Here is a 17976-nt window from a genome sequence, read left to right as displayed (position 1 = left end):
ATAGCTTGGTGTGGTGCTCTATTCACAGAAACGGGACTCGGGCACTGCAGCAACAACCCCTGTGTTCAACACTCATCTCCCCCTCCGCCTCAGCAAATGGGACCTGAACTGGATTTCTGAATTTGTTCCCTATTGCTGTCAGTCATGACAGAGCCTGCAGGAGCCTGTGCAGCTTTCCTTCCAATTACGGCTTTACAGCATCGCCAGATGCACGGTGAATGTTTTCTTTTTTTCTCCTTTCTTTCGCAACATCGGCTACTGATCACTTCCAGAGGCAAAGTCCTAACTTCATGGACTAGTGATAAGATCTAATCTGACAAAGCCTTGGCCTCCATTATTTCTACCTGATGATATTTCTCTGATAGAAATAAATCATTTGTCTTTATTTGGAAACCTACACATTTGTCCCAAGAAGTTTGAAACTAGCTGCAGTTCTCTTGCAGCGGTCTCAAAGTGATCCTTTATGTTCCCCATGGAATTTCATTTTTGCTACTGAGCTAAACTTCAAGAAGACTAAACCTTCTTTTTTTCCCCCTTGCCTTTTAATTCCCCAGGACAGATACAGTCGCAAAAGATTGTCTCATCCTGCTTTGTCATTTTGATATTACCTTGTGCAAGACGAACATCCCAATAGGTACATAGTATTTGCTGTAACAAGTCAGAGTATTTGTTTATCCAGTTCCCAGAAGAATATGAAACCTTTTGAAATTCGCATCCTTTTTGGTACTTCAATATGAGAGTGGAGAATAGAGTTCATGTCACTATGATCTAACTATAGGAAGTATAGTAAGGACAGTAACTCTTAAATAGCCTGTGAAACCTCCCACAGAAAACCTCATCTCCTGTATGGAGAGAGCCACCTCAAACTAATCAGAGCAATAATATACACAAGGATGACGTATCTGTGAATATTTAATGAACGCGGTTTTGGGACATAACCTTACCAGTATGCAATGTCATATGCTCTGTAGTTTATAAAGTGTAATTAATAGATATAAGAAGCCCATAACCTGATCCACTTTAGCTGCTTTTCTGCTTCTACTCAGCTGTGCGGTAAAGCCTCTGTGTTTGCCAGTCATGCGGGTAATGCCCACGGCAGCCTCTGGGCTGTGGGTACAATGCCTGAGAGAGTGGGATGGGACATGCCCTTCTGTCTGCTGCAGCACAAGACTGCACTTTGTCTCCACGGAGCGCGTTGTGTCACCTCTGCACAGGGATAATGATTTCTGTGATCACTGTTCTCCAGGGATGCTTTTTGCCTTGTTTATGATCAGCCTTATACAAAGCTCCTTACACCATATCCCCTTTGCCTTCAGTGTTGTATTCGGGTTTTTCACCGAACATCAACGTCTTTCATGCTGATTCCAATACCTATGGGAAATAAAACATGTAACTGTTCTCTTGCATTGAACACAGGCAAAACATCAGACTTCTGCCTATTGCCACTATGTTGCCAGTACGTCTGTATTGGAAGTATATTATAACCTTGGCAGCTTGTCTTTTCCTAGAGCTCTGTATTAATCTCTTCTTCTAATTGATTTTGTTCTTTGCAGGCTTCCTTCCTAACAATCTTTGGATGCCCTCTCTTGTCTTTGTTTGTTGCCTCCATGAATACTATGAAACATAGAATCATTAAGGTTGGAAAAGACCCTTAAGATCAACAAGTCCAACCGTTAACCTAACACTGCCAAGTCCACCACTAAACCGTGTTGTCCCTAAGCACCACATCTACGCATCTTTTAAATACCTCCAGGAATGGTGACTCAACCACTTCCCTGGGCAGCCTGTTCCAGTGCTTGATAACCCTTTCGGCGAAGAAACTTTTCCTAATATCCAATCTAAAGCTCTCCTGGTGCAACTTGGGGCCATTTTGTCTCATCCTATCACTTGTTACTTGGGAAAAGAGACCGACCCCCACCTCACTACAACCTTCTTTCAGGTAGTTGTAGAGAGCGATAAGGTCTCCCCTCAGCCTCCTTTTCTCCAGGCTAAACAACCCCAGTTCCTTCAGCTGCTCCTCATAAGACTTGTTCTCTAGACCCTTCACCACCTTCGTTGCCCTTCTTTGGACGTGGTCTAGCACCTCAACGTGTTTCTTGTAGTGAGGGATCCAACTGAGATATCAGGTGACAGCAATAAGTGTCTCTTCATTAAATACATTATTAAACCATGGAGCTCATTGTCTGATGTTTGGATGTTTCAGGTACCAAACTTTCTGACGGGTTCAAAGAACAATTGGACAAAGTTATGAGGAAAAATCCGTCAAGAACTTTAAGGTACAAAGGCATTTCTGTAAAGTAGAAAGCCACAAAGTCAGTGAAGCTGGAAGAGCATGGTCAGGGCAGGATCACAACCTACCTGCCTTGCTCTCATATCCACTTGAAATACCCATATTAGCCACTGACAGGCCCAAAGGAGTCATCTTCACGTTCTGATCCCTTACTTTGTTCTTGAAACAGCTTCCCTCTGGTTGAATACCAGAAGACATCAGTCTTCTCTGTCTGTTTTCTTCTTGGATTGTTCTTCTGCAAAACTTCAAGCTGGAGTTTTAGCTATCTTTTCTCTATTGTGCTAGAATTGTGTTATAATAGAAATTCCACCTCCTGTTACCCAAGATGTGGATTTTTACTTTTGTAAGAGTACATGAAAAGTGAAATAAAACTAAACCATAAACATATACAGGCACAAATATAACACCTTGGTTCTACTCAAATTGCCATGTTTTGTTTTGGAGAGAAAGAAAGGGGGTCTGTGGGTTAGTGCCATGTTTCTGCTTGCGTAGTGAGCTGGACTTGACCATCTTGTCTTCCTCTTTGGCTTGAGCATGTTTCCTTTCCAACATGGACCTTGTTTAACTGCTTCATATATCTGTCTGTATTAGTTGGTGTGGTGGATATTATGTATTTCCTTTGAAGGAGAAAATGACTCCTTTGAAAAAACCTGGAGAGAAAGTAAGATCCTATTGACATGGGTAGTGCTGGTACTGAATTTCCAAAATCTTCTCTATCCTTTTTAGCAGCCCTTTGGAAGCAGAGCTCCTCTTCACAAAGGCAAAGGAGAACACTTTATTCTACTAGACACTCCCCTTAATACCCCCGAATAAATAATTTTTAATGGCAACAGAGGAATACCACTCTTCTGTGTTTAATGACTCCCATTTTCACTCTCTCTACATCCTCTTCAAGTGTTTTCTAGACAGTCTTGGATGACAGAGACTGGGAAACAAATATGAGAGGTCAAAACAACATGGCTTCTTCAACTGAATGAGCAGGGGTTTTGTTCAAGGCCCTCCTTGCTCCTCTGTTAGTAATTTGAATTATTACAGCTGAGTGCTCAGCAGAGATTTCACTGATTCTTACAGTTTAAGAACAGGGAGTGACGCACATTGATATGTAAGTGATAGACGTGTGGGGGTTCATGCAGGTATTGTGTGTGCATACGAGCACAGTCATGTTTTGCTGGTGCAAAATCCATCCACTGTCTAAAAAAGATCTGACAAGATGATAGCTCTACTTTCTCTTTCCAAAATTGCTCTATTATGTCAAGTTGTAAGATGTCATATGAAAGACAGACATGGAAAAGTACCCTCCATACAGGCCTAGAGTAATAAATTAATAAGCTATAAACATGAAAATAATCACGTTCTCTGCATCTGAAACTGGAAGCCTGGCTCTCTGCATCCAAAACCTCTGGCCTGAAGGTCTTGAGCTAATAGCAAATCTTTCTGGCACATTGCAGTAGCAGGTCTTCTCTTCTTGCTTTCAGCCACATCACACTCGAGGGAAACATCACTTAAAAAGCCGGGAACTCTCATAAAGTTTCAGAGGCAGTATAAACCCTGCTGCCTGGATGTGTGAACTACAGCATGAGGGTAGTCACCCTGCTAAAATATGGCTTGTGAGACCAGTAACTGTTTCAGATTTCTTAGGTCTCTTCTCTGCTCCGGCTGCCTGTTGTGGAAAGGGGTGAGCTTTTCAAACCCATGGGGCCCTTCTGAACAAAAGTGCATTACAGGCTATGAGGATGTCATGGCCTGAGGCACGTGAGGGACATATATATGTGCTAACGCTGTACTGTTAAATATTGTCAAGAAAGGTGAGACATCCACAGGGAATGGCACACATCCCTCTGCATGTGCTTGTACCTACCTCTAAAGTTACCTGGGCTTGATGCTATTACAGTGGTCATGTTAATCTGGCTGGACTGCTGACGTGATGCGTTAGGACATCTTTCTGCCTTTAGCAGGTCATTTGATCACTTTTCCCACGCAGTCTCCCACATATTGCTGCTCTGTGCCTACCTCAGAGGCTATCAGCTGGAGTAATTAGTGTTCATTCAGGAGTCTGAACAGGGAAGGGGCTCTCATTCTGGTTGCTTCTGGTCCATTAAGCTGAGTTTTGAAATTAAGCTTTCTTTCTCTCCTCTCCCTAAAATTGTCAGCGCAAACAGAAATTCATTTCATGTCAACTCTTTGTATGGACGTGCAAAGAAGGGGCTAAAAATTCAGTTTTTCTAGAAGGCTGGTGGCTGAGGCTTGGACGTTCTCTGGCAAATACACACATTTTCAATCAAGGCATTTGCAAAAGCAATAGGGCAGCCAGATTCAAAGAGACAGCACTGGTTTTATCCCAGACAGGCAGCGCCACTGAGCTTTATTTAATCTTAACCATGCCTGAAAATACAGCCGTAACCTCACAGAAGAGAGCAAACGGCACTCTCTGCCCCAGATGCCTCAGTCAAGGGCTTGGGTTGAGAGAGCTTTTATGCACGGTGTGCTGGGAGCCTCAGTCTGGCCTGGTGGGAATTTACCTTCTGGATCTTCCTCAGATTAGAAGGATGCTACTTTAATTGACAGGATCAAAAGCAAAGCTTAGGCTGGCAGTCAGCCAGCCATTCCCTTCCTCTCCCTATAGTTACCTCCCTGTTCCTGACAGTGGTGGTGATCAGGGCACTTGCTCAAGTGAAATAAACATTTCTCTTTATTTAACCCTTTCCAGGTAGGCTCCCACAAAGCTGCTGATTTTATTCAGAAAGGACAACGCAGTTCCTTGGAAAGCTAAAATGTTTGGCACAGTCTTGCATGGCGGGAAGGATTGTTTCTGAGGCCACGAGCGCAAAACCTCAGATGTTTAAAGCCTCTCATTGCCATCTGCAAAGAACTTGTTCTTTGAATTCCTTTTCTCCACCTTGCTCGGGCATTGTTGTCAGGAGACTCTGCAAATGTCAAAACCATTATCAGTCACAGGCAAGCAGGCTCTTAATTGAACCTTTATTCTCCTGTCTAACTTGCTGCACTCTGAAGAAAAGACTGCATTGCTGTCATGGAAATGGCCTTTGGAAGTCACTGACTGTTAAAAGTAAATTATCTAAAATGGAGATATATATATGTATATATATTTTTCCCCATTCAGATCTTTCTTTGGTTTTTAGATATACAGTACAAATAAGCATGTAAATTTTCATATGTTCATAGTATCTGTGTGTGTTTACTTCCATATACAAAAATAAAAGATAGGTCTCCAAGTGTTTGAATACAACTTCCCCCTTGCAACTTCACTCAGGCGTATAGCATCTCCCAGTTCATGAAGCGTACTGTTGCCTTGTGACAGGAGGCCCCTGAAAATAAATAAAAAATAGGGGAAAAAAAGTGTGAAATAACAGTCTTGTTTGCTGCTTTGTGCTGTCTCCATCCTTCTTTTTTAGCCTTTGTTCACATTGTTTCCCTTCGCCATTTATTTTGATCGAGACATGACAGGCAGACCTGATATTCAGCTGCCTTAGTCCATAAATGTCTCTTCGGATGATGCTATGCTCCAAACAAAATTCAGGGCAATTGGAACAAGTATCCTGAGTCCATTATTAGTCCTTCTGCTTTATTAGGATATTTTTTACCCTTTATGTCTCCCAAAGTGGTTAGCTCAGGTTTTGTCAGATCTGCTTTGGTTTCAAGAGCCTACTGGATTCTACTGGATGGCAAATGCTGTTTTTTGCCATTAATCACCCAAAGGACTCTGAATCATTAGAGTTTCTTCTAATTTATTTCTGCCGTAGTCTGACTGACTGTCTAGGTTCTGTGCTTTTTTTATTGTGTCCTTTATTCTACGGGAATTCGAAATGCCTTACAAAGAAATAACCTAATCCTGACCATTTAAGAACTGAACCCTGAACCCAAGGTTTTTTTGTGTCTCCATGAATAGCCTACCTTTCCCTTCCACACAAAGTAACCTGTGCAGAACTACTTTTTAATAGTACGTAAGGTGTTCACAACTAAGTAGAAAAAGCTTGTGAAACACACCTTGTTTTATCCTGTTCAATTGTGCGGTCACGCCTGTAAAAAGGCTGTCTTGGGGTACTCAGCTTCAAGCAGTCTCTGATTTGTATTGTATTTGTATTTGCAGTTTCATATGGTTTCCAGAAATAGGACAAAGCAGAGCTGTCAACTGAACATGTGTTTCGGACGGTGTGTGCAATAAGGAGTCTTGCAAAGTTCTCTCAAAGAAGGGTGCAAGAGGCAGAACTGACCTTACTGGTTTTAATCCCAACCAGATGTGCCAGACATGAACCATTGCTGCGTCTATTAATCCAATCACAAGCAACTGCTTGATGCCAGCTCATTCTCCCATAGCTTCTCTGAGATGAGTGGAGTCACTGTCAGTTTAACCTCCCAGCTTCCTTTTCATGAGACCACAGTATTTCCAGTTCCGATTCTACGGATTTAAAATAGCAGGAAGCGGAGCAAAACATTGGCTGAAGATTTGCTGTTAATCAGGTTTAAGAGGAGAAGGGACACTTCTAAGACGAAGATGACTTTTGGTACCCTATGGGAACTCCTTTTGGCAAGCTTTTTCCATGTGTGTGCAATGAGGTGCTGTGTTAGGAGTCGGCACTTTCCTCTATGTGTCACTGGCAGATGCCAAAATCACCGTTGAGGCTGGAGAGTCCATGTCAGGTAGCTCCAGTGGCAGCTGTTTTGGAGTCACCAAGGGGAGAGCAGGACAGGCAGTAAAGTGCAAAGAGAGGGACTGTGGCACAGATACCATCTCTGTGGGAAAGGTCCCAGAGAGTTGGCTTCTCTTGGTGGTGTCTCTCTCAAGAGCAAACCCCAAACTGTATACAATGACGCCAGGAAACCTCCCAGATGTGATTCCTAGTGTTTCCTAGGTTTTACCACGATGCACCACAGTTTTCAAGGGAACTGCTCCAGACTTAACCTGGTCTGAATCAAGTCATCAGTCTGTTCTCCAGCTTTTCCCTCTCTACTCCACTGAAACAGCCCATGTTTTGGAGTAGAGAGTCACTAGCAAGCAGCCAAGGAGAAGAAAATGGCAGACAGACGGCTCCTGAGCTGTAACAGCTTTGCTGGTAGAAACAAGAAGTTGCTCTTATTGCTCCCTGCACGTTATGCAAGGCAAGAGTTAAGAAAGGGCACACACGTGGATTTTTTTCATCTGTGCTACCCACAAACAATAATTAAATCTTGACGGGTACTTTAATTAGGCTCCTTGCCTTTTTTTCAGGTTGAAGCTCATGAAGAGTTTTTCGGTTGGCAGTGGGTAACCATAGATACCATTCATGGGGAAGAGGTGGGGAGGAGTATTAAATATGCAACAGTTCTGTGTAAGAGCTCTGTAGCTCCTGTAACTTACACAGACTTTTTTTTTTTTCTTTTGGGTATCTTCAGTAAAAAATCTTTCTATCACTTGATGGCAGTAGAGCTATAATATAAATTTACAGATACTGATGCTGCATGGATGCATTGAAGGAAAAAACCCCTCATATTTATGTTTGTCCATATATTTTTCTATGGGCTCTGTTTTGTATTATAAGTTTTAAAAAGACATAAGGCATAGGAAAGCCTTGTATTTCCAGAAGAGATTGATGCAGAGGATATTTCATTCATTCGCAGACATCATAAATAACAGTTGGTGCAACCAAACATCCCCTAAATTCCTTCAGCTGTAGCTCCAAACTCTGCAAAAGTAAAATCAACTTTCTTATTGCATTTTTAACTTCTGTGCACATAATTTCCTTTCTGCTGTGGGTGCTGTGGTAAACACAGCAGTTCCTGTAGTTGTGAGCCTGTGAGCTTTCATGCTACTGGCAATGTTACTGCTTGCTCTTTTACGGTCAAAATACACATATTAAATGCAACAATACTGATATCAAGTTACTCTCAGCTCTCATTTCCTGAAACTCAGATAAGTCCCTGTCAAATAGTAAATCGTTGCTGTATAACCAACAAATGCCGAAGCCTCTTTGTAGTAGTGCTCACACAATCCAGATGAAAATAATCTTGGATAAAATCAGGATGACCCCCTAAATACCCTTTCTATCTCACCCTGGGAGGTATAGCAAGGTATACCTTTATTCATGGTATAACAAAAATCTGGCTCCGTCCCCTAGAGGTAAACCTGCAATCCAGCTCATGTTTAATACTGCACTGGAGATGCAGCAGTGTGAACTAATTGCCAAATAGCAACACACTAAAATATGAGCTAGTTGCCTTGCTAGTCTTTTTACACAAGTGACTGGCATGTGTTAGCGACTCTGTTATCTGTGGCACTGAATCCAGGGTCTACCTTGCCAGAACCAAGCCTTTATTTTGCTGCCTAAATGCTCTGCAAGCTCCAAAATATTTCCTCGCCTGGGGTTATGAGTGTACAATTTCACGAGCTGTCCAAATCTCCTTGCACAAAAATGTCACTGCCTTCTAGAAGAAAACCACCTCCCTATCCCAGTCCTGATCACTCTTGGACACTTGGGTATTTTTACCATACTTTGATGCTTCGGTTAGACCAAGCTATATTTTTTTCTCTCTTTTCCTAACATCCAGTCCTAAAATGCTTTGCAAAAGTATCTGGCAGTTGCACAGCTGCAATATTTCACTGCGGAGGGCACTCTATTTCAGATATCCCCAGCCAGAAGCAGAGTAGCCCTGCAGAGATTTCACGGTAACCTCTACCCGTAAGCCGGGAAGCTGCACGGACCAACATCCCCTCCTGCCTTCGAGCATTTTCCCCAGACACAACGATTTCACCATTTCTTCCTGCTGCTAGGTGGCAGAGCTTTTGCTCCACTCACCCTCGCGGTTGTTGCTTTTGCACCTCGCTGCAGGAGCACTTGCCTCCCAGGCGCGGGGATGCGGTCCCAGGTCTTCTCCTACAGGCAGGGCATCGCCAGCCCCTGCGAGACCTCCCTCGCCCTTTCCCCATGAAGCTGTTCCAGACAGCATTGCTTGTGCTTTCTCTCTCTTTCTCACGGGTCTCTTTGGTGCAATTAATATTTAATTCTTACACTCGCTGGGACAACCTGAAGCGGGGAGATGAAGGAAATCTTGTTCCAGGCTGTGTCGGCAGCCTGCTGAACAGCTGCCTGGGGAGGTGGGAGACACGGAGTCATTTCTCCCTTCTAAATCAGGCAGAGATGGACTTGAAAATATCTCCTGTTGCAGACATGTCTTAGATATAAATGGATTTAGGATGTTGTTTTCTTTCCCTCGCCTCCACAATTCGTAGAGAAAGGAGACGGGTGATTTCTGCTGTCCTAGCTGGTAGATGGTCAGCACCATCCATTACCCTCTTCTGAGCTTTATCCTGAGCTGAAAAATGCTTTAGCAAGAGCCCTTGGCAGATCTAACCCTGAAACTTTTCCCCGAGGACGTGAGTTCATTCAGAGGACAGAGCCAAAGCGTGCGCACCAGAGCACCCACCTGGCAGAGCTTCTCTCTGAGCCCTTCTCCCCGCTCTGAGCTGCTTGTTCCGCTTCTGGACTGCAAGCAGTCCCCACTCAGCTGCAACTATCCTTTATTATTCCCCATTACTTTGTTCAATCCACTGTTAAGTGAGGCAAGCAAGGAAAAACAACCCCTCCTGATATCAGATAAACTGCCGTTATTTCACTCCAAGGTATTTTGACATTAATAATGTTGGGAACATTCAAATAACGGTGCCAAGGGAAAGAAGCAATATTTAACTTTCATTTTACCTTGATCTCATTACTTGTTAGAAAGCCTATTACAGAACAACTGCTTTCTTGTTTATGAAAGAAAAAGAAGAAAAATAACCATCATTTTAAAACCTGAAATGGTTAAAGACAACACAGAGATTATTTACCCCAAAACAACAATCTCAACTTTAGCTACAGTAACTTTTATAGGAGCTGCTGCAGCTTTTCAGTTATCTGCATTTTATGGCTGGTGAGGACTTTTACCATAAATTCAGGCATTTGCAGTTCCTTTATTTGTCATAGGAAAGTGGTTAGTAAATGAGTGAAGTGCTCCAGTTCCCAGGGACGTTATGATCCAACATCTGCTGAAGTCCATGGAAAAAATCCCTGTTGACTTCTGCTAGTTCTGGATCAGGCACTTTTGAAAAAGATGGAAAAGGTGGAATATTTTTGCCTCTTTATCATTTAGCGGTAAGAGAGCTGTTAGTCTGAAGCTCCTTTCCCGTACAGATGTAATTCCACTGCACTCAAGTCTTCACTGAAATGGAGTTAGACCAAGAAATATTAGGGCTAGATATCTGCGTAATGAATTATGTTTGTCCTTGGGAAATGAACTCCTGTGATGTACTTCAAATCCCTGCAGGCTGTGGGGCCAATCTCTCCAAAACTTTGCTTTATAGACAACTCTGCTGGTTCCAGTCCCTTCAGAAGGGCTGACCTCCATCCACTAAGCTCAGACACTACCAAAATATACTTAAAAAAATATTACTGAGTTTGTCCGATTTTTTTTCCTTTCACAGAAAAGCATTAGCCTTCTTTGTTTAGATGCCTCCTGAAATAATTTTGGCTCTGACAAGCCCACGCTTCTCCTAGGAGAGTCCCCTGCTGCCATTTGCCATCAGCACTATTTCTAGGGTACTGCTGCCGAGCTGCAGGAAGAGTCAGTTTTAGGACTGATTTCTTCCTTATGGCATTGTAAATACTCTTGGTGTCTGCATAAAGCAAGTCTGACAGGAATCCACCAGCTGTCTCTGCTGAGGATAATATTGTTAAACAACTAATTTCTTCGGAGGTCTTCCTTGGAGAAAAGAATTAACTGTTCCCTCCATCCCGTTTCCTTCTAAAAAAGAAGGCAAATGGTCCAGGCTGGTGTCAGTCACCCTTCTCCATCAATTCCACTCTTTCCTCATTATCAACACTGAAGTTTGGGGTTAAGCTGAATTCCCCATTAAAAAAAAAGTCATTTTCACCACTCCTTGTCCCAGCCCCCTTTCTTTATTGTACCACCTTCCTCTTCAGCTCATTTGCAGAGATGCCATCTGTTAGGACAGAGCTAACTCACTGCACTCGGAGTATCTAGCCCTGACTAGATCCAGACTGAATTTCCTCAAGCTGTCCTACGATAACCCCAAGTTATTAAGAAACACCTTGTGCCGCCTGAGCCTTGAGCACATGTCCTTATGAGGATCTTTTCAAAGTCAGGCACCTCTAAATCAATCCTAAATTGCAAATCCTGAAATTAATAGTGCCTATTTCAGGGTCCAGGCTTCTTTCATGATTTCCAGTGCCCTGTTCCAGTGCTTTTCCCCCTAAAAGTGACTAGAGAAGTGTCAATTTTCCAGGAAAAAAGCTAAAAAGTTTGCTTATTTTCTCTTTCTTTTTTTTATTTCTTTTTGAAATACTGGTAAGCAATTAGATTTCCTAGAAAATAAAGCAGTTTTGGCTAAGGGGAATAAAAGGACATCGCACACATCTCAGGAGGCCTGCAGCTCATAGACCAAAGTGCTTATCTCAGGATAAGGCACAAGGCTTAAAGTGGCTTTCAATAGGAAAAGGATTTAGGGGCCAAGAAAAGGAAAGTGCAAGGTAATTGCTGAGGGTCTGTTCCCTTGCTCTGTGTATTTTGTATGTGCTGTGGTCCCTGTGAACCCATGCCGGGTCAGGGCTGGGAGGTATGATGTGTGTCTATGGACTTGGATCCATGTTTAGGATGTTGAAGCCTGGGTGGTCACCGAGGTTTCATGGATAATGGAGCAACCTCCGAATCAGCCTCTGAACATGGAGTTACCTGCAGGAAAATGCACACTATAAGCTGTTGCAGCTAAACAGCTCAGTTACAGCCTGAGTTTGGGGCACATCTTTGGATTTATGTCTGCCCCTCCTCCCTCTGCTATCCTTACTCCTGACCCAGATCACTAAACCCTTCAGCAGATTTAAAACTCTAAGTTATCTAATAGACTGCCACACCAGTTGGTAGTTATATCCCCATGTTAGCACCCATGAGACTCTCAGTCTGGGGGATGGGGAGAGGGAGTTGTGTTTCTGGACTCTGAACATCTGTCAGATCTCTTAGGAGTCCTCTGATACCAAAGTTTCTGGCCTCTGCTTGTTCACACAAGACCCTTAAAACACTTTTGTACTTTCCTGCTGGCCTCAAAAAGCAAGCATGTGTTTACTTTAAAAGGAAAAGCTGAAAGCCTTTATAGCAATATCATTGCTATTCTGGTGATGTCTCTGCTGCATCTCCATGGACTTAGCAGGCAGAAGGTCTTCTGGCAGGCTGATCTTTGCTTCTGGTTCAGAGTGAGCAGCTCCTTACATAAAGTCCAGTGAGAAGGGGAAAACTCAGGAGAAAAAAGTTTGGTTCTTTTTTTTTTAAATAATTGGCCTATTTCTGCCTGGTTTCCTGCCACACTAATATAGCCTCTCCTTTCACACCAACTTTTTTGTAGATCTGAACAGGGGCACATTGTATTCCTAGCCCTCCATAACTCCCAACTGGAGCTGTTGTAATTATGAGGGTTATTTTATGTTCAGGAGGAAGCTCACTAGTTCTAGCTGATCCAAACCCCAGAATTATGAAACAAAATGAAGGGGATCAGCTGGTTTAGTTTTCTGGGTTACATGCAATCTGAAGCAGTGGCTTTGCACAGCTCTGATTGTGCATCTGCTTCTGTGCCCTGGAAATCTCCTTTCTCACGTGTGGGATCCATTTCACCTCATTATAGGCATTGAAGATTTAATTGTTCAAGCTGAAACAGTCTGTGTGGGCTTTCTCTGTAGTCATTAAAGAAAAAGTGTTTCCAGTGGGGGATTTATCGGATCTGCTCTAGGATGCTGTTTTACAGTCTTCTTAATACATCAGTCACAGCTGTTGCAGAAAATAAGCGATCCTATTTCCCCTGCTCTTTGGCTGTACGATCCTGCCCAATCCCTTGTGCTAAAGCTCATTTTCATGAGGAATCTGGACAGGGTATTGAGCTGGCAGAGAATTACCCCTGGTGTTTTTGGGTTTTTTTAGTTTGTTTGTTTTGGTTTTTTTTTTAGTTTGGTTTCAGCTAGCTCAATTTCTTAGACACTGAGCAGGTGAATTAAATCTAGCAATGACAAAAAGAAAGAGAAAGGAATAACTGGCTGAGGCAGAGGGCTGTTGAAACAACCTTTTTCCCAGGACCCAATGCCTTGGGAGGAATAAAGCGACTGTGGAATTGCACCTTTAAAGAAGACGAATCACTCTTTGGGGATACGTTTCTCATACACCGAACCAGCTTAAAAGATCTCCACTTCTGAAGAGGCTGACTTCCCTTCAGCCTAAAACCCAGTCTGAAAAGGCAGGTTATATGCACCTATTGCTCCGAAGGAACAGCCATAACTCCTGCGGATATGAGTGCTGGAGCTGTATCCATCTGGCCTGTCTTGGTGTATTCACTGCCTACCCCTTGTTTGTCCATCATGGTTGCAGTGCAGCTCTCCTTTTTGCTTCTGGAGACGGCAGGTACAAGGCACTGCCAACATCGTGGTTGAGTTATATGTAGTGGACAGAGGCAGCGCCCTGTTAACAAACCATTTTATTTAAAATTTAGATCCTCTGCTGTCGCACATCGATTTATTTCCACTGAAGTCAGCACTAGTGAAGATCAGAGCTGTTTCTTTGTGCAATAAGGAAAAGGTCCATTAAAACCGATAAGACCTTCTATTAGGTGAACGGGCTTTGGACTGTGCACCACGTTATTTGTGAGGAATGTACAATATGTGCATTTCCCTGCACTGTACAGACAAGAGAACAGGGACGGACCGAAACCAGGCAAAATTTAGCACCCTCACTCTCCCGGCAGCTCTGGGGGAGAAGAGTGCAGATGATGCAGGGATGCAAATGTGATGAGGGATTTCTGTGGCAGCTGAAGTTCATTGGAAAAAGTTCACCAGAAAGCAATCCCGGTAAAGAAATTGCTGCAGGGAACTGCAACAAATAAGGATTACAATAAAGAACCAATGACAAGAAAGCAGAAATGACAGGTTTTTCTGAAAGCATTTCCTGATTTATCTCCAACCAGAGTCTCTCTGAGTGAGCATATTAGAGCTCAGACTGTATAGCAAAGAAATAATGAAACTAGCTTAAAACACAAGCATCCTTGCTCACTGAATGATACTGGTTGCTAAAAGATACTCAAATAACACAAGATGACCAGATGAACAAAATTATTTTGATGTACTGCCACAGATATGTTGGCTTTTAGCAATATGCATGTGCTAATTCTGTTGTTAGAGTGTACTGAGTATAAATAATAGCGTTTTTCTCTCTCCCGTATCTCCTGACTGCAGTATATGTAACTGAAACATTATTTAAGAATGAGTTTAATATCCTGTGACTACCACACATGCAGTGTAGGCACAGATCATGTCAGTTTGGCTCCTTCTGCCCTAGGCAGTCCTCCATCACTATCCCAGCATGGACTTGTTCCCTCTCCATAAACATGCTCCTGTCCTGTCCTGGAGCGGGAACATGCAATCTTGACTGATGTCATGCTATGAAATCCCCGCGGTGAACCCAGCCTTCCATTTATTTTGGGCACTTTGAGATGAAAGACAAATAGTAATTCTGGATCATCAGTACAGGAACACCCCACAGGGCTCAGAAGAGATCCTAGATGCAGGACATAGCCAGTCTACTCCAGATGGTGCTACTGTGAGCAGTGCGGACTTGAACCAGTCACCACCTGTTGGGCTGGAAACTAATGGGCCATAACAAAAGGAATTATTTTGACAGTGGACCATGGCAAGTTCAGTTGGCAAAGATTAGGGCTCCGAGTGATTCTTGCCCCTGTGCAAGAGCCATTGTGCATGGGGTTGAGTACAGAAGTATACAGAAGATGCCTGGGAAAGGGCTAGGAGGGCTGGGGTGATAATGGCTGCTTTTTAGGAATAATCTCCCCCTATCACAAGATAAGACCTCAAAGAATGAAAAACAAGAGTCAATAGTTCCACTTTAATTTCAGGCACTGTTTTTAAACGGACATTGGCTGCTAATTTCTGTGTTTCTCCCCAAAAGGAGGAGAGAGAGAATGGGGCAGGGAGGTGGGGAGGAATGAGTAATCTGGCATTCTCTTTTTGCTAAGTGACCTTTTAAAACCAGGGGACTGAAATCCAAATACCAGGGAGGAGCCTGGGGGAGAAATTACAGACAGCACCACTGCCCTCTGCACTCCGTTATGTGCGCCATTCCTCTACTGAAAAGGCAGCGCAGGAGGCTGAGTTAAAGCATGAAGAATAGAGTCACAATAGTGACTCCTTTTTCATTTAAACAACCAATGCAATCATTTCACACTTGGCAGATCATTACTAAAAACCTACTCATAAATTCTGAATCAGTTGGTTTAGAACATAACATTACAGATTTAGACAGCTGCAGAGTACTAGCAAATACTGAAAAGAGTAGTATTTGGTATTTACATTAAATATGACATGGCAACCGAAAGGGTTTACTTTGGTGTTCTCTGCATGTGGGCAACATACTAAAGCTGGTAACATTCAAAATAGGATTTTGTTCCTCTACCTACATTTTGAAGTTATCGTTAAAGCCAATTGGTGCTTTGTGTGTGCTTGAACTCTGGGAACTGATTTGCAGATCATTCATTGTATGATGTCCTTGATCTGGCTAAACACCTACGTGCACCTGACTCATTGCATATCCCTCTTAAAAGTCCTAAAGCCAGAGGCCGTTATATCAGAAAATACCCCTGAGATGATGGGCAGCTGCCTCTGGAGGGTTCTGCTTGAGCAAGGGGGTTGAACAAGATGGCCTCCAGAGGTCCCTTTCAGCCTCAACCATTTGCTGATTCTGTGATGATGAGAATGGAAAAAATAGGTGTTGGTAGTGCTTAAACTGCCCAGAACAGATCATAATACAAGGTTGATTTTATTCCTTCCTTTTATTTCCAGTTATACACATCTGCACTGCAAGCCTTTATAGTGACCCCCACCTGAAAGAGCATATTCTAGTGTTCATGTTAGTTGGTGTTACGATTTTCCAATATAACACTAAGAAAGTAAATTTCCCAGAGAAATTTAGCCTGAGAACTATGTTCTACATTTACCAGTTTACACAAATGTCAATCCCATCAATTTGTTAAAGGACAATAAAGAATGTAGGGCTTGAAAGGACATTTTGGCCATAGAATCCATCCCATGTAATCACAGCAAATGTTTTATGGACCAAAAACGTCAATGTTATAACCAGATCTCCCATCATAGGTCACTAACCAATTTCTAGTCCTCTGCAGAAAACTTTAGATCTCAGGCTTCAACTTTAGTTTACCTGACCAAGTGTATGGGGGAGAGCAGCACCTAGCTATGTCCTGGAAGCACCTAGCTATGTTCAAGGAAGAAAAAAAAAAAAGAAAACTCATACCCATGATCCAGGTCAAAGTAAGGTGGAGAAAATGCATTCCAGTCTCCAAACTGGGCAATTTTTAACACAGATTTGTGCTGAGAAACACAAAACAGGTATGTGCTGGATCTCAGTTCTTGATAAACAGCAGTAGATTGGGCTCATCCTCTGTCTCCAGCTGTGGCTGATCTCTGATGATCTGAGGAAGGCTAAAAGCAGCAGAAGAAACCCCAATTAAATCTCTCATGTCCAAAAACTTAACAATATTGGTGGAAATTTGCTCTAGGATTCATAGCTATGTGTAGTAGTTCAGCTCTATTTTTAACAACACATACATAGTTAGTTGTCTTATACCAACTCTTTCACTTGTAGAAAATCAGCAAGACACATACAGAAATTCATGAGCCAGACTCTGGTCACAGCAATTTGTAATGCTGCGATGAAACGACAACGAAGATAAATAAAAGGGATGCTCGACAGAGTAACAGTTATAGGAAAAATGAGGGAAATAACAAGATCTTTAGCCAAGAGACTGGTTCTCTTCCTCTGAATGTTGAGCTTGGGTGGGGAAGCTGTTCCTCCTTTCACTTGATCTAGAATCAGGAAATCATCCTACACTGGCAAGACAAACTGTGTTGTCTGTGGCACCCCAGCACCAGGGGAAAGGATTGGGATGAGTCAGTCCTCCCTTCGGTAACGCTTGACCTGAGCCTCAGCAAGTGATGCTTCATCAAGCCTTAAAATTTCCCTGTAAGAGGTGCCAAGGCATCATGAAATGCCAGGAAAGGCCCTGAAAGTTGGTGCTGCAACTTATAACAGGTGAAGTGCTAGAAAGACAATGTGGATTCACGTGAAACCTGTGAAATGATGAGGACTGTATGGCCCCAAAAAACCACTGATGCTCACAGCATTACTGGTAGGTCCATATAGGCACTGAAGAGAAGCAAGTCTCTGGAGCATCTCTCAGATCTGGTACATAGAACGGACTCTACTAAGTTTTACCAGATCCATAGGTCACTGAAGGAATCAGGTACTTTCTTTTTGTCTTCTTGAAAAAAGTGACCATTGGCAGCAGGCCATGGCTGGCTGGCTCTGAAGGCTTTGAGTAGAGTCCATCACAGTTTGACCTGCCCTGAGTGAATAGTGACAGAAGGTGCATTTAAGCATCAGAGTGACCTGGAGACCTGGTGACTGGTAATGAAAGGTTTTAAGTTTTAATTGTCTGCAGCCCCTGGCCTACTTTGAGCCTCCTGCTGAGTAGCAGAGGTCTGTAAAAACACAGCGCTGAAAATCTTAGGCTATAAAACATCTGCTGGCTTTAAAATGACTTAAATAGGTTATAGTCACACTGTGAAGCTGTTTGT

The sequence above is a fragment of the Chroicocephalus ridibundus genome, chromosome 5 (genome assembly GCF_963924245.1).
Source record: "Chroicocephalus ridibundus chromosome 5, bChrRid1.1, whole genome shotgun sequence".
Taxonomy (NCBI): domain Eukaryota; kingdom Metazoa; phylum Chordata; class Aves; order Charadriiformes; family Laridae; genus Chroicocephalus; species Chroicocephalus ridibundus.
The sequence above is the reverse complement of the archived record's forward strand: the minus strand, read 5'-3'. Positions refer to the sequence as shown.